This window comes from Ursus americanus, chromosome 27, assembly GCF_024610735.1.
Source record: "Ursus americanus isolate L20-20 chromosome 27, mUrsAme1.1.p, whole genome shotgun sequence".
NCBI classification, from domain to species: domain Eukaryota; kingdom Metazoa; phylum Chordata; class Mammalia; order Carnivora; family Ursidae; genus Ursus; species Ursus americanus.
In genome coordinates this window covers 32125834-32141728 of record NC_142153.1, presented here as the reverse complement: position 1 = coordinate 32141728, position 15895 = coordinate 32125834, and the positions used below count along the sequence as shown (strand labels likewise).

At 37.5% G+C, this 15895-nt stretch overlaps 1 protein-coding gene across 1 annotated transcript in view; it reads right to left on the bottom strand.

The window, feature by feature from the left end:
* Positions 1-11780, bottom strand: part of WDR17 (WD repeat domain 17) — a 108843-nt gene extending 97063 nt beyond the window's left edge. Inside the window, exon 1 of the mRNA XM_045813442.2 lies at positions 11610-11780. The gene's annotated coding sequence lies outside the window, so the exon portion shown is untranslated. The remainder of the gene's footprint in view (positions 1-11609) is intronic.
* Positions 11781-15895: the final 4115 nt, after the last annotated feature.

The following is a 15895-nucleotide window of genomic DNA, read 5'->3' as shown; positions in this document are numbered from 1 at the left end:
TGACAGACGATGAGGCTGAGCTACTAACCTGTGGGAAGTGAGCACTTGGGGGGGGGGGAGGCAGGGGGACTCCAGGAACACTGTTTCTCAGCTGCTTGGTCAAATGATGGGGCAGCATCCTCTGAAAGGGGACATTAGGAGGACAGGCCCAGGAGAAAGCTCTACTGAGATATATTGACTGTGGAGTGTGTGGGGGGGACATGTAGGCAGCTATGCCTAAAAGTCACTGAGAAAGAAAGATCAGGAACCAAAAAATGAAAACCAGCTATAGGCAGGCATAGAGAATATTTACATTACTGATAATTCATTACTGGGTTCTATTTTTCCAATCCTAATGCATTTCTTAATTAGTTTGCATTTCATTACTTACATATTATAAAGTTCACAACGATTAAAATGTGAGCAAAACTAGAGAGATAAATAGCTGAATATAAGTTTAATTAAAACTTGTTATAGTTCAGATTCCAATTGAGTTTTGTTCCCCCAAGTTTCAAGGTTCAAAGCCCTATTTTGTTCAGAGGCTCACTATGCCTGCGGTCTCCCATGTTTTAGAGGCATAAGAGGTATTCCAGCATTTCTAGTGGCTTCTGTCAGTGTCCCACAACTTCCCATTTAAACACAGCAGTGAACATCGGTTGTCTGCCTCCCCATCATCTTCCTTCCTTTCTTTCAGAAGTAGTTCTACATTTTCGTTTGGTGATTCCGCACCCCCCCCCACCTTGGTCCAGGTTTAAGCGGAAGAACACCTGAACCAGAGCAGGTGGTTCAGATTTATAGTAATCACTTCCCCAGCTGTGGTGATGGTTCAATGACAGGAACATAGCCTAAATGTGTCTAAGCTTGAAACTTGGGACTTTTGTAAGAATTACTCTATCCTCTGTGGACGTAAGCCACAGTCAGTCTGAAATCAAAGCTAATGCAACCATCTTGATCTCATGAGAAGGCATCTAGAATTGTTGGGGGCTACTACGTAGAGTTTGAGAAAAGCCAGCACAGGAGAGAGGGGCTGAGTCACGAGGACAGTAACTGAGAACTGAAGTTAGCTATGATATGTGCACTCTAACTAACTTTAGACTTTTTAGTTATATGAATAGCAATATATGTGGTATTTTCTGTTGCTGGAAATGAAATAATCCTAACTGGCTCTTATAAGATCACAGAAAACACACTTACACACACACACACACACCAAAAAACCTTCATAGCAGCACTCAAAACAAGGTCTCAGCATCATTCCTGTGAGGAATTCCCACTAAATACAAAAGTTCTCTAATTTTGTCATAGGCACTAGTGTCCTAGTGGAATATCACGATACCGTTAGAAACTTAAAAAGCCTTTCTCCCAAGAAGTATGTAAAAATTTACACTATCACTGCCTCACTAGCTGTTCCCCATTTACAGAAACAAGATCCGTGTCAGTCAGAGAGATTCCACGACGTCATGGGAGCCACAGCACTGCCTCTGTCACTCCCTCTGTCACTCCCTCCCTGTCCTCTCCATTCACTCCCTGACCTCTACTATTTCTATTCAGCAACTAAGGAAAAAAAAAAACAAAAACAAAACCCTGAGACAAGAAAAGATATGGGAGATAAGAGAGTAACACTGTACTCTGGGAAATATAACCCTTTAGTTATATGTTACAAATGGAAAGAAAAAGCAAAAAGGTATTTGTATTTTTTTACGTATTTTCTCCATCCATGTAGTTAAGGTAGAGAGGAGAAAATTCCATTTCAGGACAAAAGAACCACACTAGGTAATGAAAAGCATGCTAGATGGCGGCAGTTAGGTCAGGATATTGACTTAAGTTTCTATCTACGTTGAGATTTTTATATTGATCAAATAGTGAAATAATTGATCCACTGTCCAAGGAGACAGAGTTTGGGCCTGAGCAATCTGCATATCGTCTTTTGGTTATCCCTTATGGGCATCCTGTCGTTCAAGAATAAGAAAGAGCATACTACCAGTTAGGATAACGGGCTCTGGGATGAGAGTCAAAGCGGTACTCATGAAGGAAAACCCACATCAAAGAGCAATAAAAGGCAGAATTCAAACTGCAAAACAAAAACAAAAACAAAACAACCTCATATTAGTGATTTCAGAGAACAAGTAAAAAAACTCAAAAACATTATGGGAAGGGACGCCTGGGTGGCTCAATCAGTTAAGCATCTGCCTTTGGCTCAGGTCATGATCCCAGGGTCTTGGGATCAAGTACTACACCAGGCTCTTTGCTCAGGGGGGAGCCTGCTTCTCCCCCGCCCTGCTGCGGTCCCTGCTTGTGCTTTCCCTCTCTCTCTCACTCTCTGATAAATAAAATCTTAAAAAAAAAAAAAACATTATGGGAAAACAAATATTTTTTTTTAATTGGAGAGAAAATGAAATACAGCAGTGTACAGGATATGAAAACCCAAAACAACATATCATAAACGTGTTTAGAGAAGACTGAAGCACAAACAAATAACAGAAATAAAAGCAGCAACCCAAGAAGTAGCCCAAACAATATCACTTGAATTGAAAAAGACCCTGATCGGAGGGACCCTGATTAGGGCCCTGAAAGTAGTCTTCTTATTTCAAGCAAAATATATTTTTCAAAAAGATCCATATTTAAGTATATTAAGGCAAATTCAGGGCTTAACTTAATTTTTTACAACCCTATGAACATCTAAGTAGAATTTCTTAAACTGTTATGTACAAATCCAGAGAATTCAGATTGATGTCGTCTCTTACCACTGCACTGAACTCCACATATCAGTGGTACAATAACTAAATAAATTCAATTACGATGACCTCACTATGTAATTCATGTGTGAAGGGAAAACAAACAAAAAGACATTGTCATAGACACAAGGATTTAGAAGGCAATTTACCCATGTAATATTCCTTTTAAAATTACTTGAATAAAAATTACAGGCTTTTGAAAAAATGAATCAGAACAATTCAGATATAGAAGTTCATGTAATTTAAAAATGTATTAAGCAAAAAACCCTGAATATCTAAGTTACAGGGTTAATAAAAATACATATATAAAAAATAATTATTGAAAGAGAAGACCAATAATATAAACATTAGTTATAAAAAGTTTAAAAATTTAGGTTTTCTCAAGTACTGAAATTAAGGAAAAGAAGAAAACAAAGGTATGCTAAATTTCTCATTTTACAAAAGTAATCAATAGACACAATTTGTTTCTTGATATTTAGGGAGAAATTGACTCAAAGTATTTTTATAATTTAAAAAAATCATCATGAAACAAATATTAAATTTTGAATTTCTATGTTAAAAAAGACCATAAACAAGGTCAAAAGAAAAAAAGGCAGACAAAAATATAAAAACATATACATAACATCTTAATTTGCAAAAAGTCATAATGAATCAATGATTTGAAAAAGGTCTCTGTAGTTAACTCTATAGTTATATCCCCATATTTAAAAATCTACATATAATTTATATATATGTATAAACATATACACACGGACACATACACACACTTTAAAAATTAAAGAATACACACGACAAGGTTAAAGAGTTGGCTATTTAATAGCTGGAAATTTACTATTCCTTTGACTTATTTATATTTTCTAAATTTTTAATAATCCTTTCTCAATTTCATTGATTCATTCAACAAATAGTTATGAAGTACTAACCATGTGCCGGTCAGGCACTCATGAAAAAACACTCTGCAAAACAGATAAAAACCCTGCCCTTTCTCAGTTCTTATTCTTGTGGGAAGGAATGAGAAAATGAGCTAAGCAAGCAAGTCAATGATGTATATGAGAAAAGAAGTTGTGGTTTGGAGAAGATAATGGAGGAAAAGAGGACAAGGAGTTCGGGAGATACAGCTGGTGTAGCAAATTTTTAAAAGATGGTATGGGTGATACTGAGGTGAGACTAAGCAAAGACTTGAAGGTGAAAAGGGCAAAATATATAAGCATCTGGTGTCCGGTGTAAAACCCTGGTGAGCTGAAGCAGCAGCCAAAGCTGAAGCTCTTGGCCCGTTTGAGAAACAGTGAGAAAAATCAATAAAAGGATATAAAAATGTATTCAAATATCAGAGACGTATCAGGATGCGGAGATTCAAGGTAGTTCTGCCTAACTCACCTTTATAGTCTCCGGAATTTTGCAAATTTTCTTAATAGAACTATATTGATTATATTAATAAGAAACAAAAAACAAAACCCTAAAAACTTCTTGCTGAAAATCAGTGTTTAAAATTTGAATACATATATGGTCAGAGCTATGTAAAACTTTTTTTTATAATTATATAATCAATATGTACTCATTAGAAAACATTTGAAAACTACCCAAAAAATGTGTGTGTGCATTTTTTAAGTCAGCCATTGGCTCACTAACTTGAGATCCTCCTCTTCTGTCTAGTATCCATCATTCTAAATGACCGCTATTCTCACTGATACGTGGAGCCATGGGTTATCAAGGATGAATGAAATTTTACTCTATTTTATTCTATTTAAATTTATTTTATTTTACTCTATTTTATTGTATTTATTTATTTGACAGACGGAGAGACAGCGACAGAGGGAACACAAGCAGGGGGAGTGGGAGAGGGAGAAGCAGTTCTCCCTCCGAGCAGGGAGCCTGATGGGATCATGACCTGAGCCAGAGGCAGATGCTTAAGGACTGAGCCACCCAGGCATCCCATGAAAGAAATTTTAAAAGATCTCTAAGTCAATGCATCTCAAAGTGTGGGTCTCAAGTCTCTTACAACAGAATTAACTGAGAAACTTGCTAAAATTGCAGATTCCTGGCTCACACCCCAAAGCTACTGGGTAAGAATCTTACGGTAGAGCCTGGAAACCTGCTTTTTTTTTTTTCTTAAGTTTTTATTTAAATTCTAGTTAGTTAACGTATAGTGTAATATTGGTTTCAGGACTAGAAGTCAGTGATTTATCACTTACATACAACACCCAGTGCTCATCACAACAAGTGCCCTCCTTAATGCCCACCACTCATCTAGCCCATCCCCCACCCTCCATGAACCCTCAGTTTGTCCTCTATAGTTAGGCATCTCTTATGGTTTGCCTCCCTCTTTTTTTCCCTTCCCTTATGTTCAGCTGTTCTGTGGAAACCTGCTTTTTAACATTACTCCCAGATGATTTATATGCACAGTAAAGGTGGAGAACTACTAACATAGTTTAATGAGAGTAAAGATAATTTAGTCAAAAAACTGCCTCTGGAATCTTGTACTGACCAAGATTCAACTCTTAAATTTCTATCATTCCTAAATCTACCTTTCATGAGCTTGGCCGGGTGGTTTCTCTAAGCACGCCCAACATATGTCAAATCATGATGTTCTTAAAAGCTTACACGGTGAAATAGGTCACAACAAGCACACGGTATTAACCTACGTTATAATCCTGGATTAGGTAGCAAATAGAAAAGACTAAGGTCCTTATGGTAGTTCTAGTTTGGACTCACAAAGTGACCCCTTATGCCAGTACAAATTCCAATTTGATCAGTAAAACACAAGAGTTATAAGTTAGACCAAGACACTAATTTAAAGACACAGTGAAGTGAACGGAGTTATTTCATCACCCACCTACACACTTACTCTATCACCCATCTGTACATTTATTTTTACACTTTCCTACACTCTAACCACTAAAATGAAAATTATATGGATTTGAATTATGGAATTAGATTTCTCTAGGTGGTTGGAGGATTACAGAATCTCTTGAGCTGCAATGTGGGGATAATTTTTAATTTGACTGAAAAAGTAATACACTTTTCCTGAACAACAGGATCATTTATATACCTTCAGTGTGACCATTCTGAGTCAGCTAAAGAAAAGCAGAGGAGGGGTGAAATCATATAAGTTTTCACCCATAAACTAGTAAGTCAGTGGTAAATATTCCACTGACAGAGACATACATAAGTATGTATTTGTCATAAAAAGATATAGAATTATTTCTATATTAGGCAAAAATATGTAGCCTTATTTTTATAAATAGGATCATTCCTCCTGAATGAAAACTTGAGAAGCTATGCCATGAATCATTTTGGAAACCTGAGGATCCCACCCCCTTCTAATCAGTCTGTTTGGTGGGTTGGATTTTTTATATGAGTTTTTAAACCAGGGTGGGCCTTTATGCTTATCTGCCTGTGAAAATCAGGATTCCCATTTGGCAGAAGCTATTACTTGGACTAGCATTTTCTTATTCTTGGCAAGGGGTATTAAAAATTATTTTGGTAAGTCAATTTAGAAAAACCAGTAAAGGAAATCCAAAGGTTTTAAAGCTTGAAAGCTTTAAGATGAACAGAAATAGCCCCCATAAGTTACTAAATCTAAAAATGTCTTCAGTGTATGCATCTACACATTGATAGACGGCCTGAGATAAATCCTAAAGTTTGATAAGTGAAGGGTTGCATGGGCTAAGTCAGGACCGATGCAGATCAGATAGGTGGTTTATCTACTTGATAGCCCATGTGTCAAAAATTACACCCTTAGCCAACATGAAATTCCCCTTAAAGATGAACTAATGTAACTAATAACAAAGGTGAAACATTATGTCCAAAAAACTACTATCAGATGTTTATGAAATGTACCCACTCTTATATTTTCAGGAATTAATTCATTTATTCAGCAGTTCATGGTGCTCCAAAGTACAGTTTCAAAAGTGGAATTATACAATGGCCATTACCAGCTCATGACGTGACAGGGTCCAACGGCATAACACACCTTATATCAGTACTTCCCAAACTCTACCTTGTTTAAGAATCACTTGAGGCTTATTAAACAGATTCTGACCCCGCCCTTAGAGATTCTGATGGACTAGGGGCGTGGTCTGAGAATCTGCATTTCTAACAAGCTCACAGGAGAGCGGCTGGTCTAAGGTACACTTTGAGTACCCCTGCTCTAGATGGCATCTGGTAACAAAGTGGCACAAAGTCTAAAAAATAAACACCCACTTCAAAATGATACCTAATGGTAACCATTACCTAGGCTTCAGATGTAACTTCCGAAAGTTTATTTCTAGTATCCTTAACATTCAACTGCACATGTGATGGCGACGGGCACTTATATACCACTGAGATGCATTGCAATAAAGAATTTCTGAGATAACTGATTTCCAAGAAAATCACATAAGACTTGCAGCAAAACTTAACTTGTATTAATGAGCAAATCAAAAAATGGTACAAATTATGGGAAAACAGTTTTTTAAAAGATTTTATTTATTTGAGAGAGAGAGGGAGAGGGAGAAGCAGACTCCCAGCTGAGCAGAGAGCCAGCAGCAGGGCTCAATCCCAGGACCCTGGGATCATGACTTGAGCCAAAGGCAGAGGCTTAACCGACTGAGCCACCCAGGCGCCCGTGGGAAAACACTTTTTAACCAATATTTTAAGAAACTTTCTATATGATGAGACCAAACACGTGTACAGTGTTCACTTTGTATAGTAATTATTTTAATAACACAGAATAAATATAAAAGTGATCTAATTCCCAACCACTCAAAGTTTTGAATTAGCCATTTGAAAAAATGTAATGAAAGAGAAATAATGGGGCACTTGGGTGGCATATAGTGGGATGAGCGACCAGCTCTTGGTTTTGACTCACGCTGTGATCTCAGGGTTGTGGGATCCAGTGCCATGGCGGGCTCCCCGCTCAGCATGGAGTTGCTTGAGATTCCTCTCCCTGCCCCTTCCCACTGCTCATGGGCTCTCTCTTTCTATCTCCCTCTAAAATAAATAAATAAATACCACCACCCCCTCCAAAAAATTAAGAAAATGATGCTGATGACATATTTTGTGCTTCTTTAGGGAGCAGCATAATACTGAGTATCAGACCCCAAGCTGTGTATCAGCTTTCCCACTGACTCATTTTGAACAACATATCATTATGTGTTTAGTGAGCTCATCTACAAAATAAGGGTGTTAGGTTAACTGGTCTCTAAGGATCCTTCCAGCTAACATCTTGAAATGAGTTTTTCAAACCTGTTACCACGCTTATCTTAAACATAAGATGTTAACTCTTCATGAAAACTCATTCATAATGTTTTATCTTAAAGGTCCAAACTTAATTAAATCTTACCTGCTTCATATTAACCAACTGTTTAATTTTCAAGACTCCACGTGGAGCTGTTTTATATTGGAAAAGGAAGGTTTTCCTACAGCACATCAAACGTGAATGCTCTGTGTAATGAGAATTATTTTCTACTTTCCAATTTGAAAGTAAGTTTTTTATGTGTGAGATAAGAAATTGAACTTATAATATACAATTGCAAATGACGCTGCGTGGGATACTGGTACATGCACACAACCTAATGTGTCAACAATCTGGAAGACAATGATGAACCTAAGAATAAGGAAAACTACTGAACTCCTCTACTGTGAGTTCTCAAGGGCTGAGCATTCGAATCTATAAACCAAGTATTGAATGTTGTAACAGCCTCACCAAAGCACGAAAAAATTATTTCTGACATCTTCATAGCGTTTTCCTGAACATGACAATTATTAATTATCCCTATGATAGTAAATAATAGTGATAAATTATTTGCCATATGATCTTAAGGTAGAAGATTTATATTACTGTCTGTTGTTCATATATACATATGTAATTAAAATGTAGAATTCCAGAGTTTCAAGAGGTAATTAGACTAGAAAATCACACTGGGGACATACATGTAAAGTAATAAAAAGCAAGACTTCTAACATTATTATTTTTTAAATTATCTCACTCAATTGGCTGATGATGTGACATCTGCATTTCAAGTGCCACCTATGGCTTCAAATGCAGACTGCCTTTTCTACAAAGTCTAGCCTATTTCAAATGTTTGAATTACTCTTCAGTTATAGATCTAGTTTTTTCTAGTCATTGAAATCAAGTAAAAACAACCTGAACCGTCTCTCCTAATATGACAGCTCATGTTTTACCATTACAACTTTTGAAATCTTTCTAATCAATCATGATGAGATATTTTCTTTCGATATACAAAGGCATAGGTCAAAGCTGGTCATTTTATAATATGTTCCTACCCATATTTGTAACCAAAGTTACAAGTCCTTCTCGAACACTTGAAGTAACCTCAGGTAAGAGAAAGGATTTTCCTTTAGGTTTTGCTTCTCTATAGAGTAAATTCTTTGGGGAATTTCTCGAATTCACTTTAGGCATCCACATTTCGTTTCTCACTCACAAATCTCCAGGAACGGTCTCATCAACAGTGAGAGAATAATTTCCATGTGATTAACACAGAACACAGGAAGTCTTGAAGGTTGAAAAGTGCCAACCAATTCTTAGTTTAATATGTGTCTGATACAATAGAAAAAAGTCATCAGAGTTAATAAAGAAACCCCTCCCAAATTCCTAATATGATCGTTATGGATTAAAATACTCTGAATAAAATATTCTGTTCCTGAAAACACACTAAAAGCTGTATTATTTCACTCTAATCTTTGAATCTGTTAAGTGGAATAGATATACAAAACATAAAAGGAGATAATTCGTTAATTGTACGAAGTACTGGTAAAGCTTATATATACATCATTACCATGAATGAATTACCATGAGTAAACTGGTTATTCGGTAATCTGATAAACTGTTACCTTTCTGGAATATACCAGATTTCAAATAAATTCTGGAATATAGGGAGGAAATGTGAATCCTTCAAAATTGTTTGAATTTCATTTTAGTCTTCATTACAGAGGTTAGGCAAAAAAAAGGTAGTCTGGACAATTCGAACAAATTTTATTGATTATGGTAACCTAATCATTTATGTTGGACATTTAGTATCTATCAAGGTAAAACAAAGTAAAATACAACCGTTCCTAATAGTCGCTTAGTGATTAAAAACTGCCACTGGCTCCTCTATGCCCAAGCTGAGGGCCACAGGTAGAGACTAGAGAAAACAACAAAAACATTCCAGCTCTCATAGTCCCTCTACTGGGAGCAGAGGATTTAAAAACATTGTTTTCCTGAGCTAAATTAATTTGTGGCTTTCTAATATATGGAATTATTATGTAATGAATGAGTGACAAAAAATTTTAGTACACCAATATTTAACAATAACAAATGAAGAATTCTGAACTTTCAAGTAAATATATTTGATTTTTTTCCCCAGAGATACCCACAGTTCTTTACATATTTCTATAAATATTAGCATAGGAGAAAATCAGATTACTATAACTAATAACATTCAACGAGCCATTTTAACATAAAGTTTATGGAGCTCACTTAAGAAATATACGATTTTTTATATTGCATACAAAAAATAAATAGTGCCCATTATATTTTGGGCTGTTAAGAAAGAAAGAAAGAAAGAAAGAAAGAAAGAAAGAAAGAAAGAAAGAAAGAAAGAAAGAAAGAAAGAAAGAAAAGGATTTTTCTTTCCATGTATGCCCTTTGAAATCGACTGCTGGTTTATTCCAACCGAGAAGACTTCCCAAGAACTCTTAACGCAATGACTTAAAACTAGCGTTTGTGACATTAAAGTGACAGTAAAGACTGTCAGACCACTTGTCTCACATTTCTGCCTTCACACAGATAAGACATAACTATGGCCATTTTCTTGCACACTTAGGTCAGTGAGACAGAATCTCAAAAGGACATAAAAAAGTGCTTTTTCCATAGTGGTTGTAATCACCATAAATCCAGCATCAGCTCCCCTCAAGCAGGTTAGTGAGAATATCCCAAACCTGCTGTATTCTGTGATAATCACATGGAGATTATTCTTTTACTGTTGATGAGACAATTTCTGGAGACACATTTGTGAGCAAGAGATACAGATACCTAAGAGAATTTTAGAAATTCCCCCAAAGAATTTGCTCTGTAGAGAAAACCTAAAGGAAATTTTTTTCTTACCTGAGGTTACTTAAAATATTCAAGAAGGACTTGTAACTTTGTTTTTAAAAATTGATAGGGAAAATGAGTTCCTCTGAGGGGTATTTCTGAAATACTCTGTGAAAGATTCAGAAGGGTAATCTCTCTTTTCAAACCCTCCAATTAATCAATCAATCAGTAGAAGTTACAAAAACAAGTGGAGTAGTTTTGGTACACAAAGTGATCACTAAATTTCATTCAAATCAATTGCTTTTAATATAGTAAATAAAAAAGCTTAAATTTTGCTCTTTTTAATATTTGCATGCAAAAATCTGGCGGGGAGGGGTTGTGTAGAGAAAAACAGGAAAGATAGTATTTTTATGATTTACACATACGATGCCTCTCATATTCAATACTGTCTTGTTTCTGGAACACACTTCCATTTCACTCAAAGCCTTCTTGGTACAACCTATTAAGACCATCTTCAAAGGGGTGGGAAATCTATACAGAAGTGCCTGGCGGGCATACAAACTACACTCCGGACATTCATATACTTAATAACGTTAAAAATTAGAATAATGGTCAGCCCACACTCCAGGGGCAGCTCAGATATATACACGCTGGCCGCTGGTTGTGCCTCGTGATAATCAGGTGCGTTACCCTAAAACTCCGGGGATTCATTCATCATGCATGTTGTGCGCAAAGCCCGGGAGGGCGAGCCCAGCGCGGCGCTATGATCCTCACCGGCGCGGTGACACGCCTGCTCCCGCGACGCTACGCAGCTTCGAAGACCCCTCTTCACGCCTGCGCCCGCCCCGCTCTACCCCCGCGCCCGGCGGACTCCTTACCTGGAGGAGGCGGCGACCGCAGCAGCGGACAGCGGAAGGTGCTGAACCGGCGCGGCGGCGGCGCGAGCACTGCCCGCGCTCTCCCCGCCCTCCCCCGCTGCGTGCCTCGGACTCCCGGGGCGGGGCGGCCAGACTGCGGGTTCCGTGGGACTGGGAGACCGCTCCTCGCGCAGGACCGAGCGCCAGGCTCCCCTGGGCCGTCCCGGAAGACCACGTGACAGACACGCCGGTCCCTGATTGGAGCGCCCGGCGGAGAGACGGTGGCGGTTCCTGACCCGGGGAGAAGGTGTGTACAGGAGGTTGGTTACCTGGCAACGGGGAGTCTGCGCGGAGGACACTGTTCCCGGGCATCGGGCTAGGCTGCCGCAGACTTACCGTGAGGCTCAAAGTGGAGGAAAGCAGTGAACCACCAGCGTTCTCGTAACCTAACATATTCCACATACTGCGTCAGCACTTTCTAGGAAAATGAGTCAAATATACAGTAACTCACGCCGTCTCGTTTTTGAGCGGCGTGGAGCAGGGGCTGAGCCTCCCTAAGAGGCTAGGCTGCACCAGTCTTAAGCTGTCATCCCCTGAATGGAAAGGAGAGCAGAACGCTGTTTCTCCTGCACTTCATTATTGTCTGACTGGGCTGAGGTAGGTCGGTGGGAGACCCCTTTGGATGCAACCATTTGTCTTTATTAGTGGAGTTATATGTAGTTAATATACCTGCCTTCAATGTGTGCAAAACTAGCATTTTCCTTGTGGAAATCTGGTCCAGTGGAAATGCTCGGTACTGTCATTCATAATTTCTTCATATCTCTGAAATATCTTCTCTACTTACAGCCCTTATCAAACACACCGGAGAAAACAATCCTTCATATATTCGGAACAAAGTGTATTTAAGAACATTTGTTGACCTTTAATTATATGTCAGACTCTGGATAGGTAATAAATTAATAAATTAATTCCCCCAACCAGGGAAATTCTCTGGACATAATCCCTAACCACCTGTGCCATAGATTTTCTCCTCTTTAATTCCAAAGTATTCTCTGCAGACCATACCCTATCACAGCACTTAACATTCTATTTTCCAAATTAAAATTTACTTAAAATTTGCCTCTCCACATGGACAATACACTTGCTTAAAAACTGGAATCCATTCTTACAATTCTTTTTTTTAATTTTAAATTATTTTTTTATTATTATGTTCAATTAGCCAGCATATAGTAAGTACATCATTAGTTTTTGATGTAGTGTTCAATGATTCCTTAGTTGCCTGTAATACCTAGTGCTCATCAACACACGTGCTCTTGCCTACATTCTAACAAAGTGCTTGATGAATAGCAGATTTTCAATAACTGATGAGTGGATGGATGGATAAGTAAATTAGCACATGACCTGCCAGAGAAAGTAGAGAAGGCAACAACTAAGGATAATTCAACATAGATTCTGAAATACAGTTGTATAAAAGTCTTATGAGAGGATTCCAGGTGAGGGAGGGAGACATTTTCTCCCAGTGTATTCAGAGAAACTTGCAATAAGAGTGATGTTTGAGGGGGTGCCAGGTGGTTCAGTCAGTGAAGTGTCTGCCTTCAGCTCAGGTCATGATCTCAGGGTCTTGGGATCAAGCCCCGTATTAGGCTCCCTGCCTGCTTCTCCCTCTCCCTCTGTTCCTTGCTCATACTTTCTCTCTCTCTCTCATAAATAAATGAAATCTTAAAAAAAGAGTGATATTTGAACAGGAACATAATAAATAAATAGATTTCACCTGAAGGAGAAGGGGAGCAGACATAATAAGCAGGAACAGCATGGCCAGAAGCAGAAAATGGAGGAAAACGCATGATTGATTTAAATGCCTTTGACTTCTTTGCCTTGTCTGGAGGAGGGGAAAGTGGTTATCTAAAGATATGAGGGAAGAAAGAAATTGGCAAAAGATTAAACTGGAAAAATAAGAAAACCAGATAGAGGAGGATATTGGATTTCCCATTTAGGTTGGACATTAACCCCTAAAATCAGGGCTTGAGGAAGGATACCCAGGAAATGTTGGAGGTTAGAAAGGTATAGAGAAGTGAAAAGCATGATGGATTAGGAGAAAATGCAGTAGTTCATGGAAAAGATGCTAATGGCCTGAATTAAGACAATAGAAATAAAATTGATGAAGAGGGAAAATGATAAGAAACATTTCTGGGAGAACAGACTGTCGTTTTCATTTATGATTGGTATTTGCTAGGTACAGTGTTAAATAGTTGATAACACACATGAAGAGAAAGACTTGTCAAAGACAAAATGTCTAGCTTGGCCCACTAGTTGGATAGAAAAGTCTTTTATGTCTCTTCTATTCAAAATGCCTCAAACCCTCCAGTTAAGAATCATGAAAGTAAATGAAACATTAGAAATTATCTGGTTATGCTCACAATTTAAAGATAATGGTGCTGAGGCCTGGAAAGTCATAGACTTTATCAAGGTCATACAGCTATGTTAGTAGCAAAATTAATCTCATGACCCCTGATTCCCAGCTGAGCACCCTTCTCCCTTTTCTGCGATTTGGTTCATTAGTTTTAAAAGGGAAATTTAGGGGAGCCTGGGTAGCTCAGTTGGTTAAGTGGTCAAGCGTCTACCTTCGGCTCAGGTCATGATCCCAGGGTCCTGGGATCGAGCCCCGCGTCGGGCTCCCTGCTTCTCCCTCTGTCCCTCGCCCTGCTCCTGCTCTGTCTCTTGCTTTCTCTCTCTCAAATATATAAGTAAAAATCTTTAAAATAAATAAATAAAATAAAAGGGAAATTTAAACAATTGCAGATATAGTTAGATCAAGAACCCAGAGAAACAGTATAACCTAATTCCTAAGGAAAAGTCCTCTTTACTCTGATTTTCATTCTTTATTCAACAAATATTTAATGCAATGCTCTCATCACACAGTGAAAAAAATTGTCAGTCACTCAGGCTGACAGTTTCAGCACAATCATTAGTTCTTAATACTTAGAGTACACAGCATTCTTCAGGATGAAATTTAAAGCTGGGTGATTAGGGGAATCTAATGAGTCTGGTCAATTCATCTTCAAGGCTAGGTGTGTTCTATGCGAGCAGTGGCTTTGAAAAGATGTTCAGTGCTATTTAATATGGCGAGTGTCTTTTTAGTGGATATTCTAAATAAAAAACTAACCAGAAAGGACTTTTTACACTTAAATTTTCAGAAAATTAAGCCAAAATGCTTTAGATTCATCTTTTAATAAAAAGCCCTTTCACACTTTTTTTATTTTTAAAAAAGATTTATTTATTTGAGAGAGAGAGTGGGGGGAAGGGGCAGGGGGAAAGAGAGAATCTCAAACAGACTCCACTCTGAGTGTGGAGCCTGATGTGGGGCTCAATCTATGACCCTGAGATCATGACCTGGGCCAAAATCAAGAGGCAGATGCTTAACTGACTGAGCCAGCCAAGTGCCCCTTACACTATTTTTAATGTAAAAATGGTAAGGGAACAGAAACAAGTATGACAAAGAAAGCTGATTCAACTGTATATCAATTACCCAGAGAGCTGAATACTTAAAAGCTCACTGTTGGCAAACACACCTTTAAAAATTGAAATAGTTTTAAAAAAATATATTTCCATAATTTTGCTATTAATGCGTGTGTGTGTGTATATATATACATATACATAACATATATTTAAAATGAGCATTTCTGTTATAATGTATTACCTATCTAACATCACTCTTTGGACTGCTTAAAATTAATAATTGCATAAAATTTGAGATTTTATCTCTAGAATAATATTGATTGAATTCTTTAAAAATTTTTAAATTATGAAGTTTTTAAACAAGAAAATACAGAGAATACTACAATAAACATTTGTATTTAATATATTGTAGTCTTCTGTCATATTTATATCAAGTCTTTTCTTAAAAAAATGATACAATGTGGATAAAGTCAAATCATACTTTTTTTCTCTTGTCATTGGATTATGCTGCATCTATTTAGGTGTAACTAATCTAACAGATTAACATATATTCTAAATGTGGTGTTTTTTTCCTGTCATTATTTTTTAAATTTTATATATATTGGTATGTGTGCTTGTAATTTATTCATTTTGGTTGATATGGATCTCAGTGTACAAATATATCATCACAAGGTTTTTATCTACCTATTGAGTGTTTAAGTTGTGTGAACTTTTCCATATTGCAAAATGCAGTGAATTTCCTTGTATGTGTGCTTGTCTGTGTTTCTCAGACCACGAAGTGGGTTTGCTGGGTCATGATATATGTGCACCTTCAAGTATAATAGATCTTACCAAATTCCTCTCCATTTATG